The sequence below is a fragment of the Schistocerca nitens genome, chromosome 1 (genome assembly GCF_023898315.1).
Source record: "Schistocerca nitens isolate TAMUIC-IGC-003100 chromosome 1, iqSchNite1.1, whole genome shotgun sequence".
Lineage (NCBI taxonomy): Eukaryota > Metazoa > Arthropoda > Insecta > Orthoptera > Acrididae > Schistocerca > Schistocerca nitens.
In genome coordinates, this window is record NC_064614.1 from 1,264,299,820 (window position 1) to 1,264,312,895 (window position 13,076).

Below are 13,076 nucleotides of genomic sequence, written 5' to 3' on the forward strand. Positions count from 1 at the left end.
AGGCAGGATTCGAACCTGGGACCGTAGCGGTCCTGCAGTTCCAGACTGCAGCGCCGTTAATCGCACGGCCACTTCGGCCGGCCCGAGCGGTAGTAGTCGGCTGATGTGGCAACACCGTAGTGGCAACACCGTAGTGGCACGTGACAGACGTCAGCTATCAAGTAATTTTAAACGGACTACAGCGGCACTGTGCAAAGTTGATGAGTATCGCGTGTGGAAGATCGCGGGGTGACTGAATAATCACTTCCCATTATGGCGGCGTCGAACTTCGAGGGCCGGCGCGCCTGTTTACTGACCACACGGGCGGTTCGCTCTCGACGGGAGCCTCTCGGTACCGGCTGTCGTCATTAGGTCGGCCATTAGCGGGCCCTCTGTGTACAGCAGCGCCATACCGGCCCAGTGGCCGCAGCCGCAGCTCCGTCTGTCATTCTGACCAACGAAAGGCACACGAGCTCACTGTCGGATATGACGCCCGCTCTCTGTCGATAGGCTGTCTCACTTCGAGCTTATCCGAGAACGCAGCGCCCACGTGTAATTACTTTCAACACCTGCTGTGGCCACAAGGGCGCAGGTCTTGTGAACATGAGTCGTAGCGCCTTGCACCGCTCCCAGTGACGCCTCGTGAGTATACGAGGTCTACTCGGAAAATTCCATAACTTCGTTCACAAAACTTTTCTACATTTACCTTTCCCTTATTGTGCATGTTCCTCTTCGTAATACTCTCCTCCACAACTGGAACACCGCTGCCAACGCCGTGTCCACGTCCGGAAGCAGTCTTGGTACGCCTCATGCTAGATCGCGCGAAGCATCGTCCGCGAATTTTCTTTAACGTCGCCTATCGTTGCAAATCTTCGTCCTTTCAGTGAGGTTTTCAACTTCTGAAATAAAAAAAATTCCACAGGGGCCAAGTCTGAAGAGTATGGAGGGTGAGGCAACAAAGTTATTTTGTTTTTTGTCCAATAGTCACGCACCAAACGGAATGAATGCGCGGGTGCGTTATCGTGATACGAGAGCTAAGAATCGTCTCGCCACATTTTAGGCCGTTTCCAACTCAAATTTCCTCGCAGGCGTAGCTACAAGTCCCAATAGTACCGTCGATTAACAGTTTGTCCTTGTGGCTCGAATTGGTGATGAACGAATCCTATAGAGTTAAAGAAAACTAAAAGCATGGCTTTGACATTTGACCTGACCTAACGAGCTATGTCTGGTCTTGGAAAACCTGTCCCGACCCTTTGTGAGGTTGAGCTATGGTCTCAACATCATAACTGTAGAACCACGTCTCATCTACAGCTACAATTCTCTGAAGGAACATCTCGTTCTCCAGAATGAGATTTTCACTCTGCAGCGGAGTGTGCGCTGATATGAAACTTCCTGGCAGATTAAAACTGTGTGCCGGACCGAGACCCGAACTCGGGGCCTTTGCCTTTCGCGGGCATGTGCTTTATCAACTGACCAACCCTGCACGACTCGCGAACCGTCATCACAGCTTCAGTTCTGCTAGTACCTCGTCTCCTACCTTCCAAACTTCACAGAAGCTCTTCTGTGAACCTTGCAGAACTAGGAATCCCTTTCATTTCAGTGCACACTGCAGAGAGAAACTCTCATTCTGGAAACATTGCCCAGGCTATGGCTAAACCATATCTCCGCAATATCCTTTCTTCCAGGAGTGCTAGTTCTGCAAGGTTCACAGTAGAGCTTCTGTGAAGTATGGTAGGTAGGAGACGAGGTACTGGCAGAGGGCTAGTGAGTCGTGCTTGGGTAGCTCAGTTGGTAGAGCCCTTGCCCGCGAAAGGCAAAGGTCCCGAGTTCGAGTCTCGGTCCGGAATACAGATTTAATCTGCCAGGAAGTTTCATACCCCGTTCTCATTCGTGCGATCCAAAACTCTTCACAGATTGCGACATGAAGGTCTTTCTAGTCTTGCCTCATGAGCCGTTGACCAAGCTTGGCGGCAACACGATGCATTCCAAGACGCTGTGTCAGGATTTCATGACATGATCCAACTGAATTGTTACATTCTTCTGCAGTCTCTCGGACAATCAGTCTTCGACTGACACGCACAATGTCGTTCCTGAGACGAGCGTCGTCGCTAGACGTCGAAGGGCGTCCTAAACGATGGTCATCTTTAGCTTCCGTCCGGTCATTTTTAAACCGTGTGAACCATTCGCAACACCGAGCTTAGCTTAAGCACTCATCACCGGAGACTTCCTGCATCATTTGGTGGGTCTCTGTCAAGGTTTTCTTCAGTTTCAAGCAAAATTTAATTCTGTGGCGTTGGTTCTCATACTCCGGAACCCCTAAATTCGCAAAATGTCCAACACATCGTTCTACTCAATGCGGCACCGATCAATAACTAACAGACATACAACTATGAAAGTTCTGGCAGTTACACATTAAACATAGGAGTGTGCAGAGACGCCATCCACATATCGCTCCAACGCACCATTGACGCGAAATTACGAATATTCCAGAAGTTTTTTGAACAGACGTCGTACATTATGGGAGTTGACAAATTTTTAGATTCTGATAAATATAAACAGTGTGTAATTAATATCATCTGATGTATAACTGTATTACTTATCAATATATTTAAACAACTACAGAAACTGCCAATAACAATAATGTTGTATGTTGTATGTTAACCGTTGACCTAGAAACGACGGAGAGGCTCCGTCCCCGCCGCAGCCACAGTGGTCCACAACCCCACGACGACTACCGCAGTCTACTTCACACCTCCGCCGCCCCATACCGAACCCAGGGTTATTCTGCGGTTCGGCCACACCCAATAGACACCCCCCCCCCCCCCACCCCCCACCCAGGGGACGTCTCACACCAGACGAGTGTTTGCGTGCTAGAGTAATGGTGGTGTACGTGGAGAACTTGTTTGCGCAGCAATCGCCGACATAGTGAAGCTGAGGCGGAATAAGGGGAACCAGCCCGCATTCGCCGAGGCAGATGGAAAACCGTCTAAAAACCATCCACAGACTGGCCGGCTCACCGGACCTCGACGCAAGTCCGCCGGGCGGATTCGTGAACGGGACCAGGCGCCCCTTCCCGCTCCGAAAGCCGTGCGTTAGACCGCTCGGCGAACCGGGCGGGCTATAATAATAATAATAATAATAATAATAAGATACAAAACTTGTTTACAAAAAGATATTTTGTGGAATTTTGTTGTTTTGCAAATAATTAAGAAGAGTTTGGGGCAAGGACGAAATATGTTGAAACTTTCGCTACTCTCCGTTTCACATTTCTGTGTAACTAGGCGTTTCCGTGCTTTTTTATGTTTTAGAACAAATCTACAAGATACCTAATACATATATTAATTAACAAATTAACCTCCGGGCTGAAAACCAGACATTCTTACGTTGCACCCGCACAGTAACTTACGCTTAATATATAGACTTCTCTGTAAAATGTTTGTTTGTGGTCATGCTTATTTGATTTCGTCACTTTCTGAGTCAATTGGTGTGTACGTCACGTTTAATAGCTATCAATGTCCGCCACCGGTAGCTGAATGGTCAGCGTGACAGAATTTCCCTCCTACGGGCCCGAGTTCTATTCCCGGCTGGGTCGGAGATTTTCTCTGCTCAGGGACTCGGTGTTGTGTTGTCCTAATCATCATCATCATCATTTCATCCCCATCGACGCGCAAGTCGCCGAAGTGGCGTCAAATCGAAAGACTTGCTCTCAGCGAACAGTCTACCCGACGGGAGGCCTTAGTCATACGCCATTTACATTTTAATAGCATTCAATGAAAAAAAAATCGTCAAAGTGTCAAATGTTAGGGTATTCATGTACTCTTGTGCTCTTACACAACAGCCACCACTGTTCGCACCTATGTAAGTGACGGAAGCTAGCAGATGGTTATCGCGTGATAAATGTGCCGTAATACAATAGCTAGCTGCAAATAGTTACGACCGTGGCCAAAAGTTGTAAGCAACTCACGGGCTATGAAATAATATATAGTTAAAACATATTTTGCAACAAAACAAACCAATTGAGACTGTTATAACTTTCATTAATTATTGTTAATTTAATTTGTTTACTTGTGTGAATGACGGTGTGAATGGAAAGTAAGATAAGAAATTAATATTTTTACGTCGATTAACTGAGAATATGTTAGTGTGAGAACTGTGTACAGAGACAGAGTGAATCATACTCAGAGGAAATTGTAAAGTGCAACCAGCCAGTTTCCGAGACTGGGGAAACAACAAACATTTTATGACAATTCTGTTATTTAAAGAAGGAGTTATTTTTATAACTGTGGTTTTCTAAATGTCTTCATTTAGTAAATTGTTCATAAAAGCTATTAAGCTGTGACTGGCCAAAGGTAAAAGTTGTGGGATTGTGCAGTTTAATGCTAATACCGGATAGGCTATGATGCTTATCACCCAGTCAGAGCACAGTACGTTTGCGTGTATTTTGTGAGATAAAGAATTGCTTTGTAAAGTCCAAAGAGGTCAGTTCAGAGCTCAACCATCATCATATTCGGCTGTGGATAGAAGGAACTTGCTGTGTTGGCAGAAGAGCCAACACCGTGTTGCTAGAGGAGGCCGAAATGCACGCGTTTAATTACACGCAGATTGGCGTGAGGTCTGGAACAGGTCAGAGAAATGAGAACTTAGGAAAACGGACGCAGTTGCTGTAATACTTAACTTTAATCCATAATTGGAGTACATCGCTCTTGACGGTACATTAATATGCTCAATATAAACTGGTAATGGCGCCTTGCTAGGTCGTAGCAAATGACGTAGCTGAAGGCTATGCTAACTATCGTCTCGGCAAATGAGAGCGTATTTGTCAGTGTAGCATCGCTAGCAAAGTCGGCTGTACAACTGGGGCGAGTGCTAGGAAGTCTCTCTAGACGTGCCGTGGTGGCGCTCGGTCTGCAATCACTGATAGTGGCGACACGCGGGTCCGACGTATACTAATGGACCGCGGCCGATTTAAAGGCTACCACCTAGCAAGTGTGGTGTCTGGCGGTGACACCACAGAACTCTGAATAGGTGTGACAGTTTTGCGGAACAATGATTAAAACTTGACCATGGAGTGCCCCAAAGTGGATGCAAACGTGTGAAAAAAGTAAACTGCTGAAATTCCGATTTTAATATGTTAACTGTGACATTTGAATTACCAAAATCCGCGTGGCATTTAACAAAAGCCTTCAGTGCAAACTGAACGCTCGTAGTTATGAATTGTCTAATATTTGAACGAGCATTCTGTCACACATGATTCATTTTTAATTCTTTCTGATATTAGGTTTGGTTCGATACCATAAGCTGGCTATTACGAATGACTATGATTGCGTGTGGGTGTTGGGACTAGAACTTACCGCTTCCATGGGTTCAGCAGTGTTTTTGTACCAAACAGGAGCCACTATATCGAAGTTTTCACAAACTACCTTTAAATTAATCTCCCAGTTGACCTGATACTGAGAAACATTTGTTGCGCCCATTGGATTCCTACTATAGTTGCCGGCCGGTGTGGCCGTGCGGTTCGAGACGCTTCAGTCTGGAACTGCGTGGCCGCTACGGTCGCAGGTTCGAATCCTGCCTCGGGCATGGATGTGTGTGATGTCCTTAGGTTAGTTAGGTTTAAGTACTTCTAAGTTCTAGGGGACTGATGACCTAAGAAGTTAAGTCCCATAGTGCTCATAGCGATTTGAACCAATTTTGAACCTACTATAGTTTTTCCAGTAGAACATCGTTCGTTTTTAACAGGTAAGGCGTGTGAGTGCACACTTTCTGTAGGACGAGCAAAATTAACTGCGCCGTTACAACCAGATGAAACCACTTTCGCCAGGCCACACATGAGAACAGTCTATGTGAGAGGTTAATATGACTGCATTCAACATACACCACTTACTTTCAGCGACGAAGAAACACTACGAACTTTACACAAGAAAATCATGACTTTGTAATTTCTAAGAATCTGCATCACTGCATTTTTTGTAGTTTGTTCGGTTGGCCATGTGTTTCAGAAGCTCCGCTGCCATCTCCATAAAGATTGCGAGTTTCGCTATTGTCCACTAAGGAGACTTAACATATTGCCTTCCGAAACGAAAATTTGTCTAAAACGCATTTGTACAGACTTCATTAACGTAGACACTTCTTCTTCTTCTTCTTGCGTTACGGCCTCTGTAGGGCCATGGGTAGCCCCTTCGTGGACAGCATTTTCCTCTTCTTCTCCCAGAACCTCTTCATTCTTTCTCTTCTTCTCTCCCGCTCTTCTTCCGAGATCTTCAGTTTCCGTTTCTCCTGTCGGCTCCACTGGTGAACTCTAATGTTTTCCTGTATTCTTCTCTGTCCCTGATCTCCGACATATTCGTCGGTGTATATTTGTTCCTCCAATTTTTCTTTCCTTCGACCTTGATCCCCAATTCCAACCAGTCCTTCCGAAGCTCAACAACCCACTTGGTTCCTGTTTTTCCCCCTGTCCTCCCTGTTGTTTCCCACACTGTCTTCGTCATTCTGTCCATACTCATCCTAACTACATGTCCTGCAAACCTTGCCTTTTTTAGTCTGATTTCCCCGGATATTGTTCTCATGTTTCGGTACAATTCTTCCCTAGATCTTCGCATCCACCTCTCTCCACCTTTTTTGGGACCTAGTATTTTTCTCAATATTTTCTCTCTTCTTTCTCTAGTTTTTCTGCCCCATTTCTTCCTAGTGTCATCGTCTCAGCAGCATTTAATACTGCATTCCTCACCGTTGCCTTGTAGTGGCTTATCTTTGCCTCTGTGGATATAATTTTTTATTGTATATCTCTCTCGTCATGCAGATGGCTGACCTCATCTTCATTTTCCTGTCTGTTATCCCCTCCTTGCTCCTATTCCTTCCTGTTGTAAATTCTCCCAGGTATTTAAATTTGTCCCCCATTTGCACAGTGCGTTCCGGTGTTTCCCAGTATGCAGTGGTATTTAATGTCTTTGTCTTGTTACAGGTGATCCTCAGTCCCATCTTTCTGGCTACCTTACTTAAATTGTCGAGTTGTGTCTTTGTGTCTTCTTCCGTCTCACTTACTATTGCTATGTCATCTGCAAAGGCTAGGCAGTCCACTTGAGCCCTGTTGTCCTTTTTGTCCCCCACATGGGTCGTTGGTATTCCCATTTCTTCGTTTATTGCTCTCCACTGCCTGATCAATTCGTCCAGTGCTATATTGAACAACAATGGTGACAATCCATCTCCCTGTTTAACACCAGTCTTGATCTCAAATTCTTCTGACAATGCTCCTCTGAATCTAACCCTTGATTCTGTGTCTGTCAGAATTTCTCTTATGAGTTCTTGTGTAGTTCCATCAGGTCCTCTGTTCTTCAGGATCCTAACAAGATCTGTCTGTCGATGGAGTCATATGCCTTTGTGCAGTCCACGAAGGTTATTACTGCCTTATTGTTTTTTAAGGTCCTATGTTCTGTCAGTTGCTTCAGGATAAATATCTGTTCTGTACAGCCTCTTCCCTTCCTGAATCCCGCTTGGTAGTCGCCAACTGTACTTTCTACCTGTTCTTCTACTCTCTTGAGCAATAGTTTTGACGGCACCTTGTATCCGACCTCTAGTAGCGATATTGCTCTGTAGTTGTTTGCCTCTCTCTTGTCCCCCTTCTTATGTATTGGTACTACAATTTCATTCTTCCATCCTTCTGGCAACTTCTTTGTTCTCCAGATCTGGTGAATTGTGTTGGTCATGTTGTCTATTGCTTTGTTGCCTCCTCCAATTGTCCTTCCGTTTTATGTAGGTCGCTGAAAAGCACACCGTGCAATTTTCTTTTCTGAAAATATGTCGGATTTGCGCTGTTCATTATTTACGTGCTCACGAACGACAAAGGAACAGGAGAGGAAGAAAAAGGTAACTGCATACCTTCGTAATAAAATAATTTTTCTTTTATTTTGACGTTTTCCTCTTTACGTCTTTTGCAAAAGGGAAAAATTAATTTAATTACATTGCGGCAAAAAGATAATTTAAAGAGAAATTCTTTCCCAAGTTTTAAATCTGCAGCAGTTACATACACATTTCTGAGACTTTGTCTTTTTTCTATAAGAGGTGCTCGTGGCAATTCCTTAGAAACAGCATTAAACGAACATTCTGTAAGCCTTGCTAGAGTTTAATGCTGGACTGAGCCTTTCAACAAGGCAACAGCAGGTTGTTTGCCAAGAAAACGGATTCCTTCAATTTATGTGATCCATCAGATTGTCGTCAATTGCTATGATGAACGATTTCACTCAAAATACACTGTGTCGCTCGTCAGTATTTTCAGTGACTTTCTGCCGCTGTCCACCTTTACCTTGGTTATTCTCTTCGACTTTTCCTTGCTGTTCCACCGAGCTTTGTGCTGAGTCTTCTGCTTGCATAACTTGCCCAAAGTGCTTTAGTTTCACCTCCAAGATTTCGGCCTCCACGGACATTTTTACTAAGCTTACTGAAAACAAAGGGTAATTTGGGTCTAGTCACAGTGAAGCGAACGCATACAACCAATAAATCAGTATAAATTATACACTATACAATTAGAGCCGACAACTGTAGGGTTAGATTACCGAAAAGAATGGGAAACTGAAAAGTGTGTCACTGTGCACAATACTGATCTGGCATTCTGTAGTGTAATTTCTATATATAAAAGGCAATGTTCCGAATGACTGACTCACTCACTGCCTCAGCATTGCTCAGCCCAAACCCCTAAGGACACAAACGTGAAATTTGGAAAATGTGTAGATGTTATACAGCATGCGTCGATGAAGAAAGAAATTTTCCAAAACTCCACGTTAAGGGGGAGAAATAGGGGACGAAAGTTTTTTTGAAAAATGTCACTGTAAGGCAATTTTGAAGCTAGACCTTGAAAAATGGCATTCGGTTTCTTGATGAAAAATTAAAAAAAAGTATGTATTTTTTTGAAATTTAACCCCTATGATATTGGGTGACCGTTCTTTTTGAGTATGTCATTATTAAAGGACTACCGAAGTACTTTTAATACTACATCTACGAAAACTGGTATTTGATTGATTTCTCGGTTAAAAATTACAAAAACACACGTTCAGTGTTTTTGGAAAATCGACACCTGAGGGGTTGAATTAGGGGATGGAATTTTTCGTATAACATTTCATTATGAAAGCATTTCTCTAAACCTAAATGTATCAAACTTTATATTTGACTTCTGCGTCAGAAATTTTAAAAAACCCGTGGTTCACTATTTTTTGGAAATTAAACCTTTATAGGGGTGAAATAAAAGATGGAAGTTTTTTTGGAAATATTTCATTAGACAAGCATTCTTTGAAGCTAAATCTATGAAAATTCGTATTTGCCTTCTCTGTTAGAAACAAAAAGAAGCACGAATTTCACTGTTTCTGGAAATTCGACTCCTAAGGGGGTGAAATAGGGCCACACTGGTTCACTGACTCATCTACTAAATGGTTCAAACGGCTCTGGGCACTACGGGACTCAACTGCTGAGATCATCAGTCCCCTACAACTTAGAACTACTTACACCTAACACACACCCTTGCCCGAGGCAGGATTCGAACCTACGACCGCAGCAGCAGCGCGGTTCCGGATTGAAGCTCCTAGAACCGCTCGGCCACATTGGCCGGCGACTCATCAATCACCCAGCCCAAACCGGTAAGGGTAGAAACTTGAAATTTGGAAAAGGGGTCTGTCTTATAGTGTTGTAATCGTTTAAGAAGGGATTGTTCGAAATTCCACTCTTAATAGCATGGACTAAGGGAAAGCGCTTTGAAAATACGTCGCTGCAAAGGCAATTTTGAAGCTATAACTACGAAAATTGGTACATTACTTAGTGTCTCAGTCAGAAGTAAAAAAAAAAAAAAAAAAATACATGTACCAGCATTTTTGGAAATTCAACCACAATGGGGTAAAATAATGGGTGAAGGTTTCTTTGAAAATAAATCATTATTAAAGAACTATTAAAGCACTTTGAAAGCTACATCTGTGAAACTGGAATTGGAATTATCGGTTGGAAACAGAAAAATAAGTCTTTCAGTTTTCTTGAAAATTCAACCCCCTAAGGGAGTGAAATAGGGTATGACTACAAAAAAGGAAAAGAAATGATTAACACAAACCTTGGACTCCAGCTACAAGAATCGCTTTTTGGTCAGAAGTACATTCGGAAAAGACATGCTTCTATGGCTTTAATTAGCGTGAAACCTTTAGGTGTTGCAGTTTGTGAACAAAATAAAAATTCGATTACAGAAAAACAAAACAAAAAATATCTACCCAGACCATAGAGTCTGCATGAACGAAGCAGCGTGAGCTAAGCCAGTGCTTATATACGTTTACAAGGTTCCACTGGAAAACTCAGTACGTTGAGAATAGTTCTCTGAGAGTTACGCTTAAGCTTTTTGGGCCGTTGAACTATGTCTAATATGCCACTTCAAAATCATCCATGGACACAAAACATGTTAGCAAATTATGTCCAAATGATAACAGAAATATATGTTAAACCAGTCAACTGGAAAATAGTTTGAACGCTGGAAACAATTAGAATCGTGTCATTATTATGGCAGCTTGAGAAAAATGTGACAGGATGAAGCGGTGGTTGGGGAGTTACTGGAGGGGTGATAATTTCGCTCGTCAGGCTGGGAAGCTACCGTGGCACCTGTCGGCGACAGAGGTGAACCATTTTTTCTTTCTTTTATACCCTAAAATACTGCTTTTCATTTGGAGCTGAGAGTTCGTTTTCAGCTGCCCAAAGTACTGCAGCCTGTTTCCTGAATTCCGCAGCGAAAAAAAAAAAAAAAGAATAGCAACTGGCAGGTATTCATCAAGAAGAGGGAAACAAGAAATTCCTCTCGTGTTGCGTAACCTTCGTCACACCTGGCTGCCTCTGAATGTACTGAAAGCGGATTACACTGCACTTTTTGTATTTCTGCAGTGTAGAAAAAAATATGCTTCCAAAAGCAGAACTGAACATACACAGTAAATTCCCGAAGGATAAATAGAGACGCCAATTATGTCTGAATTATTCCGAAGTGTTAACAGTTCTTTATGTCCATTCTACAGTATTATCTACTGCTAAAGACTGACATATTGTTATTTCTTTCAACAGCTTCCGTTTTTCCCCACTTTTCAGAAAGCTCATACTTCACTTTTTTTTTACATATTACTAACATAATGTACACATTCATGCGTCAGTGTCCATAAACGAGAAACAATCCTCAGTTTGTTCTCTTAGAATATAACTGCGAAGGAGGCTGATTTAAACATAAGTATCTCCCTGAATATTCGACAGCATTCGGTAAATGAAATGACGTAAAGTTTGTGCACCTAAGCAACAAATATGAACAGCGATATATAATACCAAGGGTATACCGTCACTTCCCGGGCGTGAATCCGTTACACGATATCTGGCGATATTTCAGCTGGAAACTGTACGACTGTCATCTCGGAGAGTTGGTAACTAAGTTCCAAGTGTCCAACCGTTCTTATTCGTACACTGATATGCCGAAAACCATATGAATCAAAACTACAAAGCACAGTAAAAATGCACATGTGTGACAAATAACACAATCGACACAACAGCATGCCACAGTTAAACTTATACGTCTATGATGCAAATGTTGCAAAAGCCGAGTCTAAACAAACCTTAAATGTCCACAGTGCTTACCAATAGCGAAAACATACTGCAATTTGACACAGGAAAAGCAATGTCGATATATATGTTTAAGAGTCGGAAAGCAAGCAGCAGTCAAGTACCGAGGCACACCAAGATTAAATGAAACCAACATAACATGATTATGATTTAAATTGAAGGAGAAAAGGGGGGGAGAAAGGTATGGGAGGGGAAGAGATTATTAATGTCAGCTGCATTAGCACTTTGTGCTGCATATAGTGAAAAATGTGTGCTCGTCTGGGATTCGAACCTGCTTACTAGGCAAGTGCGTTGACGAACTTGTGCTACCCGGAAAGATTATTTATCCCAACTGCGCGGACCATCTCGACACGTCTCGTGGCTGACCCACACTCCCATCGAGCGCCACCTATCCACAGTCTTTGTCCATGTCGTCCATGCTAGCTACTCTGTAATTCCCGTAGGAGGCCTGACATACTGGTACATCCCCAATGAAGAAGGTGGATCCACTGCCCATCTAGGTGAATCAGTTATGTGAACTGTATGACATTTCCGAAATAACAGACACAACGGATTCATGTACTTGATCCACCAAGATGGGCAGTGGATCCAAGAGAACGCGACGGGAATTAGCAGACTCTGAACGCGGAATGGCAGTTGGAGCTAGGTGCATGAGACATTCCATTTCGGAAATCTTTAGAGAATTCAATACTGCGACATCCACAGTGTCAAGATTGTGCCAAGAATACCAAATTTCAGGCATTGTCTCTCACTATGGACTACACAGTGGGCAGCAGCCTTCACTTAACCACTGACAGTAGCCGCATTTGCGTAGCGTTGTCAGTGCTAACAGAAAAGTAGTACTGAATGAAATAACCGCAGAAATCTAAGCGGTACGTACGACGAGTTCCTTAGGACAGTGCTGCGAAATTCGGCGTTAATGGGCTATGCCAGCAGGCGACCGAAGCGAATGCTTTTGTTAACATCACAGGCTGCCGTTTTGGCCGAGCGGTTCTAGGCGCTTCAGTCTGGAACCGCGCGACCGCTACGATCGCAGGTTCGAATCCTGCCTCGGGCATGGATGTGTGTGATGTCCTAAGGTTAGTTAGGTTTAAGTAGTTCTAAGTTCTTGGGGACTGATGACCTATGTTAAGTCCCATAGTGCTCAGAGCCTTTTGAACAATTTAACAGCACAGAATTGCCTGCAAGCGTCTCTCTTGGGCTCGTCACCATATCGGTTGGACGCTAGACGATTGGAAAACCGTGGCGTGGTCAGAAGTACCGATTTCAGTTGGTAAGAATTGATGGTAGGGTCCGAATGTGGTGCAGACCTCACGAAATCATGGGCCCAAATTTGTAAACAAGGCACTGTGCAAGCTGGTTGTCGCTTCATAATGGTGTGGGCTATGTTTACATGGAATGAACTGAGTCCTCTGGTCCCACTAAACCGATCATTGACAGGAACCGTTTATGTTCGGCTACTTGGAGACCATTTACAGCCATTC